At 54.0% G+C, this 7,166-nt stretch overlaps 1 protein-coding gene across 2 annotated transcripts in view; it reads left to right on the top strand.

Moving 5' to 3' along the window:
* Positions 1-814: 814 nt before the first annotated feature.
* Positions 815-7,166, top strand: part of LOC105488440 (GLI family zinc finger 4) — a 28,490-nt gene continuing 22,138 nt past the window's right edge. For both annotated transcript variants that reach the window (XM_071067685.1, XM_071067686.1), the window contains exons 1-2: positions 815-1,012; positions 1,106-1,234. The gene's annotated coding sequence lies outside the window, so the exon portion shown is untranslated. The remainder of the gene's footprint in view (positions 1,013-1,105; positions 1,235-7,166) is intronic.

The raw sequence follows: 7,166 nt of genomic DNA, 5'->3' as shown, positions 1-7,166 counted from the left end.
ACAGGGAGTGGTGTGGATGGTTTCAGGATGAAACTGTCCCACCTCAGATCATCAGGCATTTGATTCTCATGAGGAGCACGCAACCTAGATCCCTCGCACGCAGTTCACAGTGGGGTTCGCAGTCCAGTGAGAATCTCATGCCACCGCTGATCTCACAGGAGGCGGAGCTCAGACGGTAACGCTCGCTCGCCTGCCGCCCACCTCCTGCTGTGTGGTCCGTTTCTAACAGGCCATGGACCCATCTTGAGGTTGGGGACTCCTGGATTAAAGAGCCTGGCGCCTTCTCCTGTCTCTCTTGATCCCTCCCTGCAGCCTCACCAGAAACCAAGCAGATAGCTCCACAGCCCGCAGAACCGCGAGCCAAGTCAACCCCTTTATAAAAACTTACCCAGCCTTGGGTATTCTTTTATAGTAACACAAAATGAACTAACACAACTCCCAATCCTGGCAGTTTCTCTGTGTCTTAGCATTCTTCAGAATTAGCTATTGGCAGGGAAGAGATGGCGTCAGAAGCCAGGAACTCGGACACAAGAAAGAAACCAGGGGGCGGGGCAGGGAGCTGCTCAAGGCAGGCATCCTCTGCTGTCTGTCAGGATGTGCCAGGGAGGGTGGTGAGTGTGGACACAGCTGTCTAGGACGGCCCAGGAGACTGGCACGCATGCTCTGGTGGTGTCTGCATTAGGTTTGATTTTACTTACGATAATATGATCATTGCTTTTCCCTGTTACTGACAGTGGGAGGCATTACCTTTTTTTTTTTTTTTGAGACAGAGTCTCATTCTGTCGTCAGGCTGGAGTGCAGTGGCGTGATCTCAGCTCACTGCCGCCTCCACCTCCCGTGGTCAAGCGATTCCCCTGCTTCAGCGTCTTGAGTAGCTGGAACTACAGGCATGCGCCACCACGCCCGGCGAATTTTTGTATTTTTAGTCGGGACGGGGTTTCACCATGTTGGCCAGAAAGGAAGCGTTACTTTTAATGCCTGCACAATGACCAGTTGAATCAAAAAGGCACAGGTGACTTATGCACTTCCCAACATGGGTATGTGGGCTGTTTCCAAACTAGGTTATTATGAATAATGCCACAATAAATATCTTTTCCATATTTAGGGCCGATAAGACGGACCCCCAGATGTGGAATGACGTCTCACCAAATGCCGGCCCCGGGTCATGCCCACAGAGACACCTGCAGCAGTGCACAGATGGCAGGACCACCTCGGCCTCTATAGGAGCGGGCAGGTGGGTTCCTGATCCTAAACTCACACTTTAATCCAACATCTTTGATTTCTAGCATGGAGGTAGGTGGTCAAGAGCATAGCTCTCAAGTCAGGGGCTGTGGACTTGACCTCTCACTCTGGAACTCTGGGACCTCTGCCTCAGTTTTCCCAGGTGTGAAATGGCAATACTGACAGTGCTTACCCCACAGGGTTGCCAAGAACCAGAGCCTTAATACGTGACGTCGTAAGCACAGTGCTGGATCCTACTGTGTGGCCATGTCAGCTCGCCCCATGTTTGGTGTTAGTGGGATCAGAGCTCGCCCCACGTGCTAGTGTTAGTGGGATCACGGCTTGCCCTGCATGCTGATGTTAGTAGGATCAGAGCTAGCTCCACGTCTGGTGTTAGTGAGATGAGGGCTCGCCCCGCGTGCTGCTATTCTTAGTGAGATCAGTGAGATCAGGGCTCGCCCCGCGTTTGGTGTTAGTGAGATCAGAGCTCGCCCCGCGTGCTGGTGTTAGTGAGATGAGGGCTCGCCCCACGTGCTGGTGTTAGTGAGATGAGGACTCGCCCCACATCTGGTGTTAGTGGGATCAGAGCTCGCCCCGCGTGCTGGTGTTAGTGGGATCAGAGCTCGCCCCGCCTGCTGGTGTTAGTGGGATCGGAGCTCGCCCCGCCTGCTGGTGTTAGTGGGATCGGGGCTCGCCCTGCGTGCTGGTGTTAGTGGGATCAGGGCTTGCCCCGCGTGCTGGTTTTCTTAGCGAGATCAGATATTGGTTCACACACGTAATGGGGGCCGTGCAAGCTGATGGCCTTGGATACCTCTCCAAGGAAAAGATGAGAGAGCTGGCTTCAACAAAATCAGCATGGTAAACAACAAGAAAAGATACATTTTTTGGGCCCGATACGGTGACTCACACCTGTAATCCCAGTGCTTTGGGAGGCCGAGGCAGGAGGATCACTTGAGGCCAGGAGTTCAAGACCTGCTTGGGTGACAGAGCAAGACCCTGTCTCAGAAATAAAAGATACTCTTTTAAATCCACTTGGAAATTTTTTTTAATGTTTATTGTTATGAGAAAAATCGCACAACCAAACCAAAACCAATCTGCCATCTTTTTTGCCCCCATCATTTGGCACAGACAGATGAACTCATGACGTCACCACAAGACCAAGAACTGAAGCCACAGGCTCTCTAGGCTGACCTCTGCTTTGGTGTCTTGTGTAAATGAAGCTCATATTCCAGGAAGAGAAAACCTACATGACCCAGGTCAAAGAAAAACATAACGAAAGTTAAAAGACGCTTAAAACTCAATGATCAATACAACTTAACAGAGCACCTGGGGGCAGCAGAATCCAAGGGCAGTGTCCAACCCTGTGTGCCTCTGTTGCTGTTAGGAGAGGAGCTGGAAGTCAGGAGGGAAGCACCCAGTGTGACAGTTAGAAAAACAAAGGCCCAGGCCGTGTGCAGTGGCTCATGCCTGTAATCCCAGCACTTTGGGAGGCCAAGGCAGGCGGATCATCTGAGGACAGGAGTTCAAGACAAGCCATGGCTAACATGGTGAAACCCCGTTTCTACTGAAAATACAAAAAAAATTAGCCAGGTGTGGTGGCGCGCCTGTATTCATAGCTACTTGGGAGGCTGAGGCAGGAGAATTGCTTGAACCCGGGAGGCGGAGGTCGCAGTGAGCCAAGAGGGCGCCATTGCACTCCAGCTTGGGCAACAAGAGCGAAACTCTGTCTCAAAAAAATAAATAAGTAAATAAAGCCACTTATTAATACAACTAATAGAAAGAGACACCACTGAGAGGACAAAAGAGCTAAGAGTTAGTTCTTTGAAAGGACTATTAAAATTGACATTCTCTGGCAAAATGACTGAGAAAAAAGGAGCAAATCAACCATTCGGAATGAGAAGGGAAGGCAGTGCAGCCACATCTGACGCTGAAAAAGTGAGAAAAGTCCGTGCTGACAAAAAACTCCACCGAAACGGCGCGACCGTCAGGAGGAAAGTCACGCGGCAGCCCAGCTCGAGGAGACACGCACACAGAGTCCGTGGCCGTGACAGAGATTGTGTGGATGATTCTCAGTCTTGCCAAAGAACGCCAAGTCCAGGTGCTTTGCACGTGACTTCAAGAAACAGCTCCAGTTTTACCCAGACTCGGAGACAGACAGGAAACACACCCTGTGTTATTTTCTGAAGCGAGTATAATCTGGATATCAAAATTACAGTTCAGTGTCACTCATACACATATACATGAAAAAAGGTACTAAGCACTCGCAGGCCAGGCGCGGTGGCTCATACCTGTCATCCCAGCACACTGGGAGGCCAAGGTGGGAGGATCGATTGAGCTCAGGAGTTTGAGACAGCCTGGGCGACATAGTGAGATTTCATTTCTAATAAAAATTAAAAATTAAGTGTGGTGGCATGTGCCTGTGGTCCCATATGCTCGGGAGGCTGAGGCAGGAGGATCAGTTGAGCCTGGGAGGTTGACGCCTCAGTGAACTGTGATTGCACCACTGCATTCTGTTCTGCAGATGTGAGCAGGAGCGATGGGCGCCTCTTCCAGGCCTGGCCTCCTGAAATCTTCCCTGTGACCATCCACTGTCCTCCCTTCCTGTGACTGAAAGAGAAGGACTCAGAGATGGCAGAGCCACACACCAAGGGAAGGAGCCATGTCCCGGAGTCGCCCTCGGGGGAGCCTCAAGACCCTGTTGTGATGTGAGCAAGAAGGGGAGGCCTCCCGAGTGAGACGCCGAGATTCGGAGGTTCTTCATTATCCCAGCCACCGTTACTTACCCTGACCACTGTAGCAACAAATGACAAACGTTCAGAATATGTGTAGCAGTCATAGGAACCAGGATTTTTAAAGACAAATATCTAAGTAGAAAAATGGCCTAAAACAGGAGCTTAAGACCAGCCTGAATAATGCAGTGAGACTCCATCTCTAGAAAAAAGAAAAGTGGGCAAAAGTCACAGAAGAAAAAAACATCCATGGCTCATAAATATCTGAAAACATGCTCAATCTCATTAAAAATCAGGGCACACAAGTTAAAACAACAAAGAGATGCAATTTTGTGCCCCACAGCGTGGTAAAGACGGCCAGGTCTGATTCTGATCCTTGCACGGGACGGGCGGGAGTCCTCGTCTGCTGCTGTGGCACTGGGCGGCAGCACAGTCTGGAGAGCAGCCTGGCTTTTTCTGGCAAAGGCGAAGATGTGCGTTCCTGCTGCCCCAGGAGCCACTGTTTACTTCCCCGTGAGAAACGTGTGTGCGCGCAGCCAGAGACGACAACATTCACGGCGTGCACTGTCAGGAAAGCCGGAAAGAACCCAATGCCTGTCGGCAGCGAAGCGGGTAAATTGTGGTCTGTTGGTCAAGGGAAGCTGTTGGCGCAGTGACTGCACAGCCAGCCGGGACCACGTCAGCACCTGTGCGTGTCAGATACAGCGCCAAGCAGGGAATGTAAGGCACAGAAGACACACGGTTCTGTTTTAACTGCCGCGAAGTTCAAAACTAAAAGCAAAACTAAACAGTGTGTTGTCTGGGGACGCGTGGTCGGACTGCAGAGAAAAGCAAAAGCATGGTTCACAGGGAACTCAGGAGGGAGGGGCAGGCACAGGGCATGGGCCCCTGGGTGGCATCTCGCTCTGAAACCAGATGGAGGGTGAGTGGGCATTTGCTCTAGCACGGTTTAAAGGATCATGTCACGTACACTCAGCTTACACATCTGACACCCTCCCACCTTCCTTAATGTTTTTAGAAAACAGGAAGCACTTCCTCATGAACCTGGTGCCATCCAGCCCCGGGGTGCACGGGTTAACACCCACTTCCACACCCCCCACTGATCTCAAGGCCCCCCGCCCCCAACCCTGGCCTCCATCGCCCGCAGGTGCCTGTTTCCACTCAACCCAAGCCGTTCTCTTGCTTTCATAGTGTGGTCTTTACCAACAGAGGAACCAGGTATAACCGCACTTCCTATGTACTCAGAAGGTATTTCTCGTCCTTTTCAGGCTGGTAGAGCAGATCACCCCCAAAGCAGGAAGTTCCACATCAAATATGCATAAGAAGCAACCTCAAAACTAACAAAAAGATTCGCACACTCCTCAGTTCAGAGGAGGAGCAGAGATGAAGAAAAGGAACCTCCTCCTGTGTAGCAGGCGCCTGGCCCGGGGAGGGCGGTGTGCGGCAGGCACGTGCAGGGAGGCAGCCTCTGAAATGCCTAGAAATCGCTCCCAGGCGTTCACTTGGCTCCCAAACATCTTCAGAGGTCAAAACCATCACAGTGGGCAACTTTCCACCAGTGACCCCAGTGTTCACTGTCCTCAGCCCACTGCAGAGCCATCCTAGTGGGGCAGTGGGCGCAGGGCGCGGGCTCCTGACTCCAGTGAGGCCACCCTGGAGGGAGTCCCAGGAATCAGCCTAATGTTCAGAACCTTCCCGGCATCTCAGAAGTGTACTGGGGGAGACGTGAGGACCCTTCAGCCAAGTGTCAGCGTTCTCATTGCAGGAGAACATCAAAGCCGCAACCCAGAAACTTCTCAGGAGCATGGCGCACCCACACCAGCCCCGGGCTCCACCTGGACAGCACCTCCTGGGCCACCCTGACCAGCGGGCACCACCCTCCCAGGCTCACGCAGCCACCCTGACCAGCAGGCACCATCCTCCCAGCCTCACGCAGCCACCCTGACCAGCGGGCACCATCCTTTCAGCCTTGCTCGGCCACCCAGACCAGAGAGTGGCCCTGACCAGCAGGCACCATCCTCCCAGCCCCACTCACCTGCCGTGACCAGCAGGCACCATCCTCCCAGCCTCACTTGGCCAGCCGAGCTCTGTGGGCCTCAGAGTGCAGAGTACCTCAAATGTTGTGACTTTGCTCGGCTGCAGGGACGTGCCATGGAGTGTCCCTTGTGCGAGCATTTTGTGAGCTATGCCAGCATCTGTCCCCACAGGCTGCATCCCTGAGCCATTTCTCAGGAGAGCAGGAAGTGAGCAGGGGTAGGGGCGCTGCCAGCCAGCCCTGGGACCAGAGGTCTGGGGATGCAGCCAACCAGCCCTCCTCATCTGGGCCTCTGTTTCCTCTTTGACACGGGGAAGCAGGGAGGGGCCGATCAGCGACTGAGGCTCGTTGGCTCTGGTGGGGTCCACCTGCGTTTCTGGAGAGCCCATGGACCCCGGACTGTACCCGGACTTCATTCCCAGTGACCTCTCCTATTGGTCCCCATTTGGGGCACTGAGATGTGACCGTTTCTTTCCTGTGAATGAGCTGACATCAAAACATGCTGCAGAGGAAGATAGGCCTTAGGGACAGCGTCCTGCGCCTCTGCACCAGGAGAAAAGCCGTGTCCCCAAGGGAGACTCAGAGCTGAGGTGGTGGTGGGCAGGGCTCCTGTGGAGCTGGGGCAGGGCAGGGTGTCTCTGAGGTCAGTGAGGAACAGCTGAGCCAGGGATGCGGGAAGGATGGGGGTGCACTCTGGGATGGGGCCGGCAGGGAGCCTCGTGCTTACAGAGCCTGGTGTTGGCACTCTCCTGGTTTCCTCTGCAAACCCAGCCACATGGTCAGGGAGCCCGGGCCGAGCAGACGGCCCCCACCTTGACAGAATCCCAGGGTCGTGCGTGGCAGTGGGAGCGACCTCACAGCCAAGACTGGGTCTAACGCTGCTGTCCCGCAGTCACCCCTGCAGGCGGCTCAGGGCAGGGCTCTGGCCTGATGGGGGTTCCTGGACATGCCTCTGAGCTGGCAGCCCCTACCCACATCCCTGCACCCCTGCACCTTCCATGCCTCTCGCCCTGGGGCCCAGGTTCAGGTTTGTGGGGAGTACAGCACCGTGCTCCCGTGGCCACCGCTCAGGCGAGTGGATTCAGTGAGAGTTTTCAGTGTTTGCACCTCTGTCCCCATGTGCCTGTTTCCTGGTGAGGTTGGACACCTGGCATGTCCGAACACTCTCATTCCCCAGGCTG

Source organism: Macaca nemestrina, chromosome 8, assembly GCF_043159975.1.
Source record: "Macaca nemestrina isolate mMacNem1 chromosome 8, mMacNem.hap1, whole genome shotgun sequence".
Lineage (NCBI taxonomy): Eukaryota > Metazoa > Chordata > Mammalia > Primates > Cercopithecidae > Macaca > Macaca nemestrina.
Note: the sequence above shows the minus strand (reverse complement) of the source record. Positions and strands in the feature narration are given on the sequence as shown.